The following is a 17,657-nucleotide window of genomic DNA, read 5'->3' as shown; positions in this document are numbered from 1 at the left end:
TTTGTCTTAAAATTCTTAACAGTTTTTTTATTTTTTATTTTTTATGGTTTTTTTTTTTGTACTTAGCTATTTAATGAGGTTCTTAAGACATTTAGAACACCAATTTGTGAGGATAAATTCCATTCGTCAGGACACACACAGATCGCAGGTAGCCCTGGAGCTGAGGAACAGCTTTGATTTTTGGTAGAATTTGTGAGTCCACAGCTTTTTGATCAATCTTGCGCTGCTCTGTAATCTCGTATTTCTCTTTTTCTGTGTCGAAGATCTCACCTTCCTGGTGTCTGGGCTTCCGCAGCTGCTGCTTCTTGAAGTAAGCATCAGTAAGATGTTTTGGGATTTTGACATTGCTGATATCTATTTTGGTTGAGGTGGCAATGACAAATTTCTGGTGTGTTCTTCGTAGAGGAACTCGATTGAGGACCAGAGGTCCAGTCACAAGTAACAAGCCACTAGCCAGCTGCTTCAGGAAAACCACCCTCTTGCCCCTGTGGCATCCAGTGAGGATGATCAGAATGGTCCTGGGGTAATGCTGGCTCGCAGTTTTCTCACATGCTGACTGAAGGGTTTTTTTGCTGTGGCTCAACACCTTCGAGGCACATCTTCAGTAGGATAATATCTAGGCATTTTGCGAAGTTTAACCACCCGGGTACTGCCGTTCTTGTCACCACCAACTGGTTTTGTAAGAGTTGCAAGAACCTTCTCCTTCTTTTTCTTTTCAACCTCGCATTTAGCGACTGAGTGCTTCCTCTTGTACATGGCCTTTCTGGAATACATGGCAGATCGGGAATACCTGCCAATTCCTCTGACAAGCACAGGGTTGTGGCTGCAATGGGGCTTCCCCTTCTTGGGCTTCTTAGCCTTGAGGTTACCCTTTTCCACCTTGCCACCAGCATCAGCCTTCTTGGCTTCGGGTTTCTTCTCTTTAGTATTTGGCTTCTCAACTTTTTCACCCGCCATCTTGCAAGATGGGAAAGAGCAACAATTTTTTTATTTTTAAAACGTTATTGTAAAACATACTTTTTATACTAGAGTATATGAAGCATTTCTGTACAATGTAAAGAATAATAGTACAACATGTGGTATTGCATTATTGTATTATCCACCACCAGGATGGCAGAGTGAGATCTTGTCTCAAAAACAAAAACAGAAACAAAAACAAAAACAAAAACAATGCATCAAACCCTAAATCTGCATTAAATTGAGAAGCCCATCACAGCCTACTGCCTGGAAACCAGAATATTCAGTGCGCTCATTTCTTATGGCTGCTGTAACAAACTGCCACAAATTTAGACTTAAAACAACACAGGTCAGAAGTCTAAAATGAAGGTTTCAGTGGGGCTCTGTCCTTTCCGGAGGCTTCAGGAAAGAATTTGTTTCCTTGCCTTTCTCAGTCTGTGGAAGCTGCTAGCGTTCTGTGGCTCGTGGTGCCTTCTTCGCACCATTCCTACTTCTTGCTTCCATCATTACATTTCCTACTACTCACTCTGATTCCCCTGTTTTACTCTCACAAGTACCTTTGTGATTACATTGGGCCTCCCTGGAAAATCCAGGACAATCTCTCCGCCACAAGATCCTTAATTCAGTCACATCTGCAAGGTCCTGTGGACCATATTCACAGGTTCCAAGCAGTAGGATGTAGAAATCTCTGGTGGTGGGTGGGGGTGGGGGCTGTTATTCTGCCTATCATTGCCTAGTTCCTCAGGCCTGCCAGATAAGGGCTGATCCCAAGTGTGGCTGCCCCAAACTTCATGTGCAAGTCTTCCTGTCAGCTACAGGAAAGAAGACCAGAGAATGAATTAAAATTCATACAGCAGCCCAACAAGGGCTTCCTCCACCCCTGATTTATAAAAAGTTATTCATATGAAAGTATGAAAATGGCACTTTTAGCTGTGAATTAAATAATTTTATTAGCATAATAAAAATGATGTGCAATGGAAGCTCTCCTGGAAAATGTTAGCATATTTGTGGAATAAGTTTTATGCATGAAAAAAGATCCTCTTGCTTCAGGGTTTCTTTTTTCTCCTGTATTTCACTGCTAGGGCTGCCACAGCAAATTACCACAGAATGGGTGGCTTAAACAATGGCAATTTATTTTCTCACACTTCTGGAGCCTGGAAGTCTAAGATCTAGGTATCAGCAGGGTTGGTTTCTTCTGAGGCTTCTTTCCTCAGCTTGTGCATGGCCACATTCTTGCTGCTTTGTCCTCACATGGCCTCTGTGCACACACACCCCTGGTATCTTTTTCTCTTACAAGGACACCAGTCCTGTTGGATTAGGGCCCTACACTAAAGATCATTTTAACAGAATCACTTTTTAAAGACCTCATCTCCAAATATGGTTACACTCTGAGGTCTTGGGAGTTAGGGTTTTAACATATACATTTTGGCGGGGATAGGGGGGACGCAATTTAGCCCATCACACTCTTTCTGCCTCCAGCTCCGACCACTGATTCCTTCTTAATGATCTTTTTCAGCAGGTTCCTATTTTAACTAGGTGCAAACATTAGGTAAACTCAGGGAATGTTGTCATATTAGGAGCCAAGGTTTACTAATCTGAGTAATGAATGTATATCTATTTTCTTTCCTTCCTTCCTTCCTTCCTTCCTTCCTTCCTTCCTTCCTTCCTTCCTTCCTTCCTTCCTTCCTTCCTTCCTTCCTTCTTTGTTTCTCTCTCTTTCTCTCTCTCTTTCTTTCTCTCTTTCTCTGTCTCTCTTTCTTTCTTTCTTTCTTTCTTTCTTTCTTTCTTTCTTTCTTTCTTTCTTTCTTTCTTTCTTTCTTTCTTTCTTTCTTTCTTTCTTTCTCTTTTACTTTAAGTTCTAGGGTACATGTGCATAATGTGCAGGTTTGATACATAGGTATACATGTGCCATGTTGATTTGCTGCCCCCATCAACTGATCATTTACATTGGGTATTTCTCCTAATGCTATCCTTCCCCTAGCCCCCCACTCCCCAACAGGCCCTGATGTGTGATGTTCCCCACCCTGTGTCCAAGTGATCTCATTGTTCAATTCCTACCTATGAGTGAGAACATACGGTGTTTGGTTTTCTAGTTTGCTCAGGATGATAGTTTTCAGCTTCATCCACGTCCTTGCAAAAAATATGAACTCACCCTTTTTTATGGCCACATAGTATTCCGTGGTGTATATGTGCCACATTTTCTTAATCCAGTCTGTCACTGATGGACAGTTGGGATGGTTACAAGTCTTTGCTATTGTGAATAGTACCACAATAAGCATACGTGTACATGTGTCTTTATTGTAGCATGATTTATAATTCTTTGGGTATATACCCAGTAATGGGATTACTGGGTCAAATGGTATTTCTAGTTCTAGATCCTTGAGGAATCGCCACACTGTCTTGCACAATGGTCAAACTAGTTTACACTCCCACCAACAGTGTAAAAGCATTCCTGTGTCTCTACATCCTCTCTAGCATCTGTTGTTTCCTGATTTTTTAATGATTGCCATTCTAACTGGCATGAGATGGTATCTCATTGTGGTTTTGATTTGCATTTCTCTGATGACGAGTGATGATGAGCATTTTTTAATGTGTCTGTTGGCTGCATAGATGTCTTCTTTTGAGAAGTGTCTGTTCATATCCTTTGCCCACTTTTTGATGGGGTTGTTTGTTTATTTCTTCTAAATTTGTTTGAGTTCTTTGTAGGTTCTGGATATTAGCCCTTTTCCAAACAATATGTTGAATAGGAGTGGTGCGAGAGGGCATCCGTGTCTTGTGCTGGTTTTCAAAGGGAATACTTCCAGTTTTTGCCCATTCAGTATAATATTGGCTGATGTACCATAAATAGCTGTTATTATTTTGAGATATGTTGCATCAATACCGAATTTATTGAGAGTTTTTAGCATGAAGGGCTGTTGAATTTTGTCAAAGGCCTTTTCTGCATCTATTGAGATAATCATGTGGTTTTTGTCATATGTTCTGTTTATATGATGGATTACATTTATTGATTTGCATATGTTGAACCAGCCTTGCATCCCAGGGATGAAGCCCACTTGATTGTGGTGGATAAGCTTTTTGATGTGCTGCTGGATTCAGTTTGCCATTTTTTTATTTAGGATTTTCACATTGATGTTCATCAGGGATATTGGTCTAAAATTCTCTTTTATTGTGTCTCTGTCAGGCTTTTGTATCAGGATGATGTTGGCCTCATAAAATGAGTTAGGGAGGATTCGTTCTTTTTCTATTGATTGGAATAATTTCAGAAGGAATGGTACCAGCCCCTCTTTGTACCTCTGGTAGAATTCGGCTGTGAATCCATCTGGTCCTGGACTTTTTTGGTTGGTAGGCTATGAATTATTGCCTCATCAGAGCCTGTTGTTAGTCTATTCAGAGATTGAACTTTTCCCTGGTTTAGTCTTGGGAGGGTGTATGTGTCCAGGAATTTATCCATTTCTTCTAGATTTTCTAGTTTATTTGCATAGAGGTGTTTATACTTTTCTCTGATGGTAGTTTGTATTTCTGTGGGGTCGGTGGTAATATCTCCTTTACCATTTTTTATTGCGTCTATTTGATTGTTCTATCTTTTCTTCTTTAATAGTCTTGCTAGCAGTCTATCAATTTTGGTGATCTTTTCAAAAAACTATCTCCTGGATTCATTGATTTTTGGAAGGGTTTTTTGCCTCTCTCTTTCAGTTCTGCTCTGATTTTAGTTATTTCTTGCCTTCTGCTAGCTTTTGTTTGTGTTTGCTCTTGCTTCTCTAGTTCTTTTAGTTGTGATGTTAGGGTGTCAATTTTGGATCTTTCCTGCTTTCTCTTGTGGGCACTTAGTACTATAAATTTCCCTCTACACTCTGGTTTAAATGTGTCTCAGAGATTCTGGTATGTTATGTCTTCATTCTCATTGGTTTCAAAGAACATCTTTATTTCTGCCATCATTTCATTATTTATTCAGGAGCAAGTTGTTCAGTTTCCATGCAGTTGAGCAGTTTTGAATGAGTTTCTTAATCCTGAGTTCTAATTTGATTGCACTGTGGTCTGAGAGAAAGTTTGTTGTGATTTCTGTTCTTTCACATCTTCTGAAGAGTGCTTTACTTCCAATTATGTGGTCAATTTTACAATAAGTGTGATTTGGTGCTGAGAAGAATGTATATTCTGTTGATTTGGGGTGTAGAGTTCTGTAAATGTCTATTATGTCTGCTTGTTGCAGAGCTGAGTTCAGGTCCTGGATATCCTTGTTAACCTTCTGTCTTGGTCTGTCTAATACAAACAGTGGGGTGTTGAAGTCTCCCATTATTATTGTGTGGGAGTCTAATTCTCTTTGTAGGTCTCTAAGGACTTGCTTTATGAATCTGGGTGCTCCTGTATTGGATGCATATATATTTAGGATAGTTAGCTCTTCTTGTTGAATTGATCCCTTTACCATTATGCAATGATATTCTTTGTCTCTTTTGATCTCTGTTAGTTTAAAGTCAGTTTTTCAGAGACTAGGATTGCAAACCCTGCTTTTTTTTTTGCTTTCCATTTGCTTGGTAGATCTTCCTCCATCCTTTTTTTTTGAGCCTATCTGAGTCTTTGCACGTGAGACAGGTCTCCTGATTACAGCACACTGATGGGTCTTGAATCTTTATCCAATTTGCAGGTCTGTGTCTTTTAATTGGGACACATAGCCCATTTACATTTAAGGTTAATATTGTTATATGTGAATTTGATCCTGTCATTATGATGTTCACTGGTTATTTTGCCTTTTAATTGATGCAGTTTCTTTCTTTTTTTTTTTTTGATGGAGTCTCGCTCTGTCGCCCAGCCTAGAGTGCAGTAGCATGATCTCGGCTCACTGCAAGTTCTGCCTCCCAGGTTCACGCCATTTTCCTGCCTCAGCTTCCCCAGTAGCTCGGACTACAGGCACTGGTCACCACGCTCGGCTAATGTTTTGTATTTTTAGTAGAGATGGGGTTTCATCGTGTTAGCCAGGATTGTCTCAATCTCCTGACGTTGTGATCCACCTTCCTCAGCCTCCCAAAGTGCTGAGATTACAGGCACGAGCCACTGTGCCTGGCCAATGCAGTTTCTTAATAGTGTTGATGGTCTTTACAATTTTGCCTGTTTTTGCAGTGGCTGGTACCGGTTGTTTCTTTCCATGTTTAGTGCTTCTTTCAGGAGTTCTTGTAAGGCAGACCTGGTGGTGACAAAATCTCTCAGCATTTGCTTCTCTGTAAAGGATTTTTTCTCCTTCACTTATGAAGCTTAGTTTGGCTAAATATGAAATTCTGGGTGAAAAATTCTTTTCTTTAAGAATGTTGAATATTGGCCCCCAATCTCTTCTGGTTTGTAGGATTTCTGCTGAGAGATCCGCTGTTAGTCTGAAGAACTTCCCTTTGTGAGTACCTCGACCTTTCTCTCTGGCTGCCCTTAACACTTTTTCCTTAATTTCAACCTTGGTGAATCTGACAATTATTTGTCTTGGGGTTGCTCTTCTCGAGGAGTATCTTTGTGGCATTCTCTGTATTTCCTGAATTTGAATGTTGGCCTCCTTGCTAGACTGGGGAAGTTTTCCTGGATGACATCCTGAAGAGTGTTTTCCAACTTGGTTCCATTCTGCCCATCACTTTCAGTTACCCCAATCAAACGTAAATTTGGTCTTTTCACATCATCCCATATTTATTGGAGGTTTTGTTCATTTCTTTTTATTCTTTCTTCTCTAACTTTGTTTTCTCACTTTATTTCATTAATTTGATCTTCAATCATTGTTACCCTTTCTTCCACTTCATTGAATTGGCTGTTGAAGCTTGTGCATGCATCACGAAGTTCTCGTGCTGTGGTTTTCAGCTCCATCAGGTCATTTAAGGCCTTCTCTACACAGTTTATTCTAGTTATTCTTTCTTCTAACCTTTTTCAAGGTTTTTAGCTTCCTTGTGATGGGTTCGAACATCATCCTTTAGCTTGGAGAAGTTTGTTATTACCAACCTACTGAAGCCTGCTTTTGTCAACTTGTGAAAGCCATCCTCCATCCAGGTTTCTTCCATTGCTGTTGAAGAGCTGTGACCCTTTGGAGGTGAAGAGATGCACTGATTTTTCGAATTTTCAGCTTTTCTGTTCTGGTTTCTCTCCATCTTTGTGGTTTTATCTACCTTTGGTCTTTGATGTTGGTGACCTACAGATGGGGTTTTGGTGTGGATGTCTTTTTTGTTGATGTTGATGCTATTCCTTTCTGTTTGTTAATTTTCCTTCTAACAGTCAGGTCCCTCAGCTGTAGGTCTGTTGGAGTTTGCTGGAGTTCCACTCCAGACCCTGTTTGCCTGGGTATCACCAGCGGAGGCTGCAGAACAGCAAATATTGCAGAACAGCAAATATTGCTGCCTTATCTTTCCTCTGGAAGCTTTGTCCCAGAGGTGCAGTCGCCTATACGAGGAGTCTGTCGGCCCCTACTGGGAGATGTCTCCCAGTTAGGCTACATGGTGGTCAGGGACCCACTTGAGGAGGCTGTCTGTCCATTCTCAGAGCTCAAACTCCATGCTGGGAGAACCACTGCTCTCTTCAGAGCTGTCAGACAGGGATGTTTAAGTCTGTACAAGTTTCTGCTGCCTTTTGTTCAACTATGCCCTGCCCACAGAGGTGGAGTCTACAGGCAGTAGGCCTTGTTGAGCTGTGGTGGCCACAACCCAGTTTGAACTTCCCAGCTGCTTTGTTTACCTACTCAAGCCCCAGCAACGGTGGACGCCCCTCCCCCAGGCAATCTGCCTTCTTGCAGATCAATCTCAGACTACTGCACTAGCAGTCAGCAAGCCTCTGTGGGCTTGGGAGCCACTGAGCCACACACGGGAGAGAATCACTTTGTCTGCCAGTTGCTAAGACCTTGTGAAAAGCACAGTATTTGGGTGGGAATGTCTCATTTTTCCAGGTAGTCAGTCATGGCTTCCCTTGGCTAGGAAAGGGAAATCCCCTGACCCCTTGTGCTTCCTGGGTGAGTGACGCCCTGCCCCACTTCAGCTTGCCCTCCATGGGCTGCACACACTGTCCAACCAGTCCTAGTGAGAAGAACCAGATACCTCAGTTGGAAATGCAGAAATCACCTTCTGCATCAATCATGCTGAGATCTGCAGACCAGAGCTGTTCCTATTTGGCCATCTTGGAACTCCTTCCCTCCCTTCCTCCCTCCCTCCCTCCCTTCCTTCCTTCCTTTCTTCCTTCCTTCCTCTCCCTCCCTCCCTCCCTTCCTGCTTCTCTTTCTTTCTTTCCTTCCTTCTTTCCTTCCTTCCTTCCTTCCTTCCTTCCTTCCTTCCTTCCTTCCTTCCTTCCTTCCTTCCTTCCTTCCTTCCTTCCTTCTTTCCTTCCTTCCTTCCTTCCCCTTCCTTCCTTCCTTCCTTCTCTCTCTCTCTCTCTTTCTCTCTCTCTCTCTCTCTCTCCCTTCCTTCCTTCCTTCCTTCTTTCTTTTTTTTTTTTCAAGGTCTCTCTCTGTCATCCAGTCTGGAGTACAGTGGTGCAATCATAGCTCACTGCAACCTCAAACTCCTGAGCTCAAGGGGTCCTCCTGCCTCAGCCTTATGAGTAGCGGAGACTACACGTGCATGCCACCATGCCTGGATATTTTATTTTATTTTTTGTAGAGATAGGGCCTCACTTTGTTGCCCAGGCTTGTCTGGAACTCCAGCCTGGGCTCATGCAATCCTCCTGCCTCAGCCTCATAAAGTGCTGGGATTACAGGATCTACACATATTTTCTACCAAAATATTATAGTGCACTAAAATACCTGGGGTAGTGAAACAAGAAAATAATATAAATTGTCTTAGATAACACTGAACAAATATCAATTATGTGCTGGCCCATTATCTTATTTAATTCTCTTAACATCTCGTTGAGACGGGTCTATTGTGCAGATGAGGAAACTGAAGCCCTGTCTCAAGGTGATGGCTCTGTTGAATTCTAGAGACCGCAGAGATGAAGAAACTAAGAGACTGAGGCACAGATTATTAACTATTCTGCCCAAGGTCATACACTGGAAATGAGTGGTGAAGATAGGACATGAAACCAAACTTACAACCTCTAAACTCTAATCACTGTTTTTAGAATACTACTAGCACCTGAAAATGCAGACTCAAGTCAATGACCAGAATATTGCAGATGCAGGATTGTTGATCAGAGGATGTCTTGGTTAATAGAATACCAGAGACTAGATCCATTAGTTATGAGATAGATGCAGAATCCAGAATGAATCTGAAAGGCTCTATACTCTTCTACTCAGTATGGACTGTGGCTCGGCAGCTCCAGCAGCACCATGAGCTTGTCAGAGCTACAGGAGGTTGTGACACGCTGTAGACCCTCTGAATCAGAATCTGCATTTTGACAAGATTCCCAGGTGAGGGGGCCTTGTCAATTTCAAATCCTTCAATTTCCCATAGGTTGTGTATTTTTATAAGGAGTCCTGGCAGGGCTCAGTGACTCATACCTGTAGTAGCACAGGGCACATGAAAAGCACGTGAAAACAATTATGCCCTGTATTATAGAACTGAAGCTATGGTCATTTCAACTTGCTTTCTAGAGGGCTCTAATTTTGTTTGTTTTTGGTTTCTGTTGAAATTGAACAGTGAACCCTCAATTTTGCTCAGGCCAGTGAACCTGTATAAATGGTTCTCAATGGAGACATCCTGGTTAGGCTGCTGAGCCAGAGCCTTGCTCCCAGTAAAACTGGTGCATGTTCCAGGGCTCAAGGAAGGGAGCTGAGGCTTTGATGATTGCCTTCATCCGTTTCTCTATCTCTGTGAATAGACAAAAACCAATTGTCCCTTTAGTAACATTCTATTTGGAGCTCCTGAGACAGTACAGGAGGGTGGGTGGTATTCTGAATCGAGGCTGATGTTAATAGAGGAACTGGCATTTGGAAGAGTTGTATACAGAGAGAGAAAAAGTACCAGAATGAAATCAGCTGAGAGCAGGTGCTCAGAGGCATAAAATGTCACTTTGGTGAAGTGAACCCCTCTAAGCACCAACTTTCCTTTTCAAAGCATATTTGATGAAACTCTTTTTAAAACTTTATCACATCCTTTTCAGGTTCTTTAAATAGAGAATATGAAACACAACTTAGTGTTAGGGCAGGGAGGGCTGATAGAAATCATCAGACTCAACTCCTTCATTTCACAAACGAGGAATCTGTGACCCAGAAAAGTTGGGTAGAGGGCAGGTCACACAAAGCTACATAACTCACTTATGGAAGAACAAGGTCTTCAAAGAAATTTTTGGATAGTTCTTTCTATTTCATCATAGCATATTTTGTTTTTCTTTTTAAAGTCTAATTATTTTGTCTAATACCATCTTTTCTAAGAAGTAAATTATGGCTGAGGAAATGCATGCAGACTTTTTCCCTTGAGTGGAAATCTAATTTTCCAGGAGGTGAGCAGGAGGGCACTAAGGATGAAGACAAGCTGTCATTCAAACTCCAGTGCCTCCTTCTGCTCAAGTGCGTCTCTACTTTTCTGCTCCTTGCTTCCAGACAAAAGCTCGAGTTTCCTAGACTTTATCTCAAGGTGTACAACACCCTTCCCCCTACTTCAGTATCATACCGGTGGCTGCTTCTGTTATCTCTTTTGCCTGGAGCAGAGTTCTGCTCAAGATTCATCCTCCCAAGGTCAACTTCTTGTTTCTTGTTTTCCTAACAAACAGGAGGCCAAGTATGGAAAGTACTTGTGTTAAGGTTGCATTTCCCACCAGAGAAGGAATATGGCTAAAAAGCATTAATTCCATTTGATTCTTTCTTTACAGAAATCCATTTGATCTTTATCGGATTTGAGAAGTTAAAAGCTGTTTCCCTGTATCACTTTTCCTGATCTAACAGAGATTTCAAGCATGGTTTAACGGCAAAGATGGCACTGTGTGTTCGATTTTTTTTTTTTATTATACTTTAAGTTCTAGGGTACATATGCACAACGGGCAGGTTTGTTACATATTGTATACATGTGCCATGTTGGTGTGCTGCACCCATTAACTTGTCATTTACATTAGGTATATCTCCTAATGCTATCCCTTCCCCCTTCCCCCACCCCACAACATGTCCCGGTGTGTGATGTTCCCCTTCCTGTGTCCAAGTGTTCTCATTGTTCAATTCCCACCTATGAGTGAGAACATGCAGTATTTGGTTTTCTGTTCTTGCAATAGTTTGCTGAGAACGATGGTTTCCAGCTGCATCCATGTCTCTACAAAGGACATGGACTCATCCTTTTTTATGACTGCATAGTATTCCATGGTGTATATGTGCCAAATTTCTTAATCCAGTCTGTCATTTATGGACATTTGGGTTGGTTCCAAGTCTTTGCTATTGTGAATAGTGCCGCAATAAACATGCGTGTGCATGTGACTTTATAGCAGCATGATTTATAATCCTTTGGGTGTATACTCAGTAATGGGATGGCTGGGTCAAATGGTATTTCTAGTTCTAGATCCTTGAGGAATGGCCACACTGTCTTCTACAATGGTTGAACTAGTTTATAGTCCCACCAACAGTGTAAAAATGTTCCTATTTCTCCACATCCTCTCCAGCACCTGTTGTTTCCTGACTTTTTAATGATTGCCATTCTAACTGGTGTGAGATGGTATCTCATTGTGGTTTTGATTTGCATTTCTCTGATGGCCAGTGATGATGAGCATTTTTTCATGTGTCTGTTGGCTGCATAAATGTCTTCTTTTGAGAAGTGTCTGTTCATATCCTTTGCCCACTTTTTGATGGGGTTGTTTGTTTTTTTCTTATAAATTTGTTTGAGTTCTTTGTAGGTTCTGGATATTAGCCCTTTGTCAGATGCGTAGATTGCAAAAATTGTCTCCCATTCTGTAGGTTGCCTGTTCACTCTGATGGTAGCTTGTTTTGCTGTGCAGAAGCTCTGTAGTTTAATTAGATCCCATTTGTCAATTTTGGCTTTTGTTGCCATTGTTTTTGGTGTTTTAGACATGAAGTCGTTGCCCATGCCTATGTCCTGAATGGTATTATCTAGGTTTCCTTCTAAGGTTTTTATGGTTTTAGGTCTAACATTTAAGTCTCTAATCCATCTTGAATTAATTTTTGTATAAGATGTAAGGAAGGGATCCAGTTTCAGCTTTCTACTTATGGCTAGCCAGTTTTCCCAGCACCATTGATTAAATAGGGAATCCTTTCCCCATTTCTTGTTTTTGTCAGGTTTGTCAAAGATCAGATGGCTGTAGACGTGTGGTATTATTTCTGAGGGCTCTGTTCTGTTCCATTGGTCTATATCTCTGTTATCGCTTCTCGACCTTTTGGCTAAGATCAAGTGTAGTATCTGTTCTTATCAGTGTTTGATTGCTAAAGTGAAACTGCAGACTGTGAGGAAAATCAGGACCCCCAGAGTATTTAAAATGGAATGGCATTTTTCATTTCCATATGAGAAAATATAAGGATTTATTTAAAAATTATTTGTAAAACTCCTAATAATGTGATGTCATGGATATTTTATTTTGTTTTATTGTATACATTTTTTAAATTAAAAAAATGTAGGTGGAGGCAGGTCTTGCTTTGTTGCTCAGGCTGGTTTTGAACTCCTGGGCTCAAGTGATCTTCCTGCCCTGGCATCTCAAAGTGCTGGGATTGCATGCCTGAGCCACTGCACCCAACCTGCCATGGCTATTTTAAAGATTATTAATTGCTGTGTCAATACTACTAGTTTCTACTCCTTTATTTCATATGGCTTTAAATATAGTCTAGAAAAGACAAAAAATGAGAAGGATCATTGCTTCTGTCCATTTAGTCTCTTACTTAGAATCTACTTATTTATTTACTTAGTTTTCTATTGAGGTACGAAATTGAAATGCACACTGAAGTACACAAAATATGTTATACATATATAGCTCAATACATTTATATATATGTATATACTCATGTAGCTACTATCTAGATCAAGATAAGAAAACCTGTAGCACCTGAGAAAGCTCCCTTGTGCTCCGTCCTTGTCCATCCTTGGCCTTTACCAGAATTAACCACGATTCTGATTATTAGCATAATCCTTTAGTTTTGTATCTTTGTGGACTTCCTATCAATGGACTCACACAGGATTTCTCTTTTGTGTCTAGCTTCTTTCACTGCACATGTCTATGAGATTCATTCATGTTATTGCTTCTATCAGTAGACTTTTAAAATTTGTAGATAGCATTCCATTGTCAGAGTATATCAGAATTTATCCAGTTTCCAATTCATGGGCATCCAGATTGTTTGCAGTATTGACTTATAAATAAAAGTGTTAAGAATATATGTTGGTCAGGTGCAGTGGCTCATGCCTGTAATCCCAGTACTTTGGAAGACCAAAGAGGGTGAATCACTTGAGGTGAGGAGCTCGAGACCAGCCTGACCGAACCTCATCTCTACTAAAAATACAAAAATTAGCCAGGCGTGTTGGTGCACACTTGTAATCCCAGCTACTTGAGAGGCTGAGGCAGGAGAATCACTGCAAGAGAATCACTTGAATCCTGAAGGCAAAGGTTGCAGTGAGCCGAGATTGCACTACTGCACTCTAGCCTTGGTGATAGAGTGAGACTGTGTCTCAAAAAAACAAAAACAAAAACAGAAAAACCCCAACGCCACCCCAAAAAAACACCCAAAAGACAAAAAAAATTGGCATATGTCTTTTATTTGGCAGAAGCACTAATTTCTCTTTAGTGTATGCCCAGAAGCAGAATTGCTGGATCATAAGTATACGTTTAATTTTAGTGGTTATTGTCAAACTGTTTTCTAAAATGGCTGAACTCTCAGCAATAATGTACATATAAGAGCTACAGTTGCTCTGTATCCTGATCAATACTTTGTAGCTCAGTCTTTTTAATTTTACCCATTCTGGTGGATGTGTAGTGGTATCTCACTGTGGTCTGAACTTTCATTTCCCTGGTCAAAGATGAGGCTGATCAACTTTTCATATGCTTATAGGTCAATTGGATACTTTTTAATGTGAAGTCCCTAAACTTTGTCCGTTTTAATTTTTGTTGTCTTTTTCTTATTGATTTGTAGAAGTTCTTTATGTCTTCTTTTTTAAAAATTTAATTTTATTTAAAAATTATTATTTATTTGTCATTGAGACATAATAGATGTACATATTTTCAGAGTACCTGTGACAATTTAATACATCTGTATAATTTGTGAAGATCAAGTCAGTGTAATTGAGATAGCCATCACCTGAAATATTTGTCATTTTTTATGCTAGGAATATTCGAGTTATTCTCTTCTAGCTATTTTGAAATATTCAATAGATTATTGTAAACTACAGTCACCCTAATCACAGTATTGATCTATTAAACACTGTTTAAAATATATTCTTGATATGAATCCTTTTTTGTACTACATATTACCAAATTTTCTCTCATTCTGTGGCTTTTTTGTTTACCGTCTTTATAGAGAAGAACAGAAGTTAATTTTATTGAGATTCAATTTATTAAACATTTTATTGAGCCTCAATTTATTAAAACCTTTTTTTTTTTGCTATTATAGGGTTTTTTTGTGTACTGTTGAAGAAATCTTTGCCTGTCAAGATTTCTTCAACAAGAAAATATTATCCTATATATCTTTTATAAACCTTCTTATTTTACCTTTTACATTCCTATCTATACTGTGTCTCAAATTAGCTTTTGAGTGTGATATGAGGTAGGGGTCAAGGTTTGTTTTTACTCCTATAAGGAGATCCAATTGCTCCAGCACTGTTTATGAAAAGGCTATACTTTCTCACTTCATTGTTACTTTTGTTGTAAATCAATTGACTGCACATACGTGGGTCTATTTCTGGATGGAGAAACTTCATTTTTAGCATATTTATTGTAAATATTCTAGTGGATACAGCATTGGGTTAAGCATCAGAAGCTCTGGCATCTTGGGCTGGTTTTACCAGGGAGAGCTGGGAGACTTGGGAGTGGAGGACATAGCAGTCTGTTTGCTGCCTCTTACAACACTCCCTCCTAGCATTGTGTGCCCTAACCTAGGTAGCTAGCTTGTGGCCCTCTTCCTCCTTCAGTTGCTCTGATTAGATCTTGGTGAACACGTGGCCCATACCTATAAAGCTACTAGATGGAAAGTGACCAGTTAAATTTTCCCTCTTGGGAATCTGACCCGATGGTTACAGAGACAAGATTTGCACTGAAAGATAATACACAATAAGTGTGTGGCGGCCAGGCACAGTGGCTCATGACTGTAATCCCAGCACTTTGGGAGGCTGAGGCTGGTGGATCACTAGGTCAGGAGTTTGAGACCAGCCTGACCAACATGGTGAAACCCCGCCCATCTCTACTAAAAAAAAACAAAAACTAACCACGAGTGGTGGTGCGCACCTGTAATCCCAGCTACTCAGGAGGCTGGTAGGAGCTACTCAGGAGGCTGGTAATCAGGTAGGAGAATCTCTTGAACCCGGGAGGTGGAGGCTATAGTGAGCTGAGATTGTGCACTCCAGTCTCCAAAAAAAAAAAAAAAAAAAAGAATAAGAGTGTGGCTTAATAAAGGGATGCAGTTGTGGATCAAGTTAAACTTAAGAGAGAAGGTGCAGAAACAAAGTTGAGGAAGGCAGCTGACCAAGCAAGCAAAGATTGAGAATGGAAGAGCAGCAAAAAGAGGAGAGGAGATGAAAGACTGGATGAGGCAGTGACACGGATAGAAAGGTTGCTGGGAGAGCTCTCCAAGAGACTCTTATTAACCCATCTTCCAACAATAGTTGGAGAAAGAGCAGGAAGGGTGAACAGAAGGGCCTGTGTAATTAAAATCACTGTGTCACCCAGAGGCAGTACAGGATGCTTTTTATAATTAAAAAAAAAATCACATTGTATTAGTCTGTTCTCATGCTGCAAATAAAGACATATCAAAGACTGGGTAATTTAAAAAGGAAAGAAGTTTAATTGACTCACAGTTCCACGTGACTGGGGAGGCCTCATGATCATGGCAGAAGGCAAATGAGGAGCAAAGTCACATCTTACATGGAGGCAGGCAGGAAAGCATGTGCAAGGGAACTATCCTTTAGAAAACCATCAGATCTCCTGAGACTTATTCACTATCACAAGAACAGCATGGGAAAGACTTGCCCCCATGGTTCAGTTCCCTCACACTTGATCCCTCTCATGACATATGGGAATTTTGGGAGCTACATTTCAGGATGAGATTTGCGTAGGGACACAGCCAAACCATATCACACATAAAGATGTATTTCAACAATTTTCTTTCCTCCTTAGGCCTCCAAGCAACTTTAAAGATTGTTTTATACACGATCTTGTGAGGAGCATTTCTGGGAAAGCCCCAGTCTTTCTTATAAGCTCCCCCTCTTCTCACCCTGCATATGAGAGCCAAACTCGAGGGAAGCTGCTTTGCCTGAGTGAGGTTTGGGTTTAGTGCCTTCAATTTCCTGTCAGTTGTGTATTCTTATAAGAAGTCCTGGCTGGATGCAGTGGCTCACACCTGTATTCACAACACTTTGGGAGGCCAAGGTGGGAGGATCCCTTGAAGCTAGGAGTTCTAGACCCGCCTACAAAATATAGCAAGGCCTTGGCTCTACAAAAAAACTTTTTCTTTTTCTTTTTTTTTTTTGAGACGAAGTCTCACTATCTCAGGCTGGAGTGCAGGGGCGCAATCTTGGTTCACTGCAATCTCTGCCTCCTGGGTTCAAGAGATTCCCCCTGCCTCAGCCTCATGAGTAGCTGGCCCTACAGGCGCATGCCACCACACCCAGTAAATTTTTTGCATTTTAGTAGAGATGAGGTTTCATGATGTTGGCCACAATAGTCTCGATCTCCTGACCTTGTGATCTGCCCACCTTGGCCTCCCAAAGTGCTGGGATTATAGGTGTGAGCCACCGTGCCGAGCCTACAAAAAAACTTTTTAAAAAATTAGCTTTGGTGGTGCCATGTACCTGTAGTCCCAGATGCTCAGAAGGCTGAGGTGGGAGGATGGCTTGAGCCCAGAAGATCAAAGTTGCTATGTGCCATGATGGCGCCACTTCACTCCAGCCTGGGCAACTGAACAAGACCCTGTCCCCCCGCAACCCCCCACCTAAAAAAATCTTACTTTCATTCAAGCTAGTTTGTGTATTTCTTGCAACCAAACAAACTTTGACTAGAATTACCTGGATATTCTGTTGCTCCTATGTGAAACAGAAGTTGTAAACCGTGCCCTGGTATTCAAGAGGGATGTTTGGGTGTGATAAGTACAACTTGCCACAGAAGCTGAGCACACACATATGTGGGCAGGACACAGTTAAAGAGCAGCAAGGGGCAGCCAGGGAATTGCTGAGGGGGATAAATAAAGAACACCAGTGCCTAGAATAGATATTTTTTTTCCTGCTAGAAACCAGGTGTAATTGTCCATTCATGAGATTACAGCAATGTGCTTTCCAAAACCTGGAGGAAAGGCTGCTTTCCATGCTTCAGTGCTTCAGTGCTTTCATATACAGCGGGTATGACTGATGCCTCCCACAGTAAAGCGAGAAACTGCTTGTAAACGAGGACTTGAAGAATTTGTGAACAGCTAAAATGCCAACCTGAATGCAATTTGTCATTAGAAAGAGGAAATCAAATCCTTCCTTTTCCAAACCAAACTGATATGAGTCAAACTGTGTCCTTTTTGGATAAACAGTAGTTAAACAGAAAAAGCAGGGTCACTTTGGAGCATGCAAAGTTGGTAGTGCCAACCTGACACCGTCTGGGTGAGAGATGCTACTCTGGAGAGCACCAGCTTTCTGTGCCTGGAG

The 17,657-nt window shown here is 41.0% G+C and overlaps 1 long non-coding RNA gene, 1 other non-coding gene and 1 pseudogene across 2 annotated transcripts in view; 2 read left to right on the top strand and 1 right to left on the bottom strand.

Annotated features, from left to right (window-relative positions):
- The window catches only part of LOC105499574 (uncharacterized), a 109,536-nt gene that overhangs the window by 28,501 nt on the left and 63,378 nt on the right, over positions 1-17,657 (top strand). The window lies entirely within an intron of this gene.
- On the bottom strand, positions 92-968 carry LOC105499573 (large ribosomal subunit protein eL6 pseudogene; annotated as a pseudogene).
- Positions 12,198-12,383, top strand: LOC112423226 (U2 spliceosomal RNA). Its single transcript, XR_003013705.2, has one exon. It is a non-coding gene; the product is annotated as a U2 spliceosomal RNA (small nuclear RNA).

This window comes from Macaca nemestrina, chromosome 3, assembly GCF_043159975.1.
Source record: "Macaca nemestrina isolate mMacNem1 chromosome 3, mMacNem.hap1, whole genome shotgun sequence".
Classification (NCBI taxonomy): Eukaryota; Metazoa; Chordata; class Mammalia; order Primates; family Cercopithecidae; genus Macaca; species Macaca nemestrina.
This window is presented reverse-complemented; position numbering and strand designations above follow the sequence as displayed.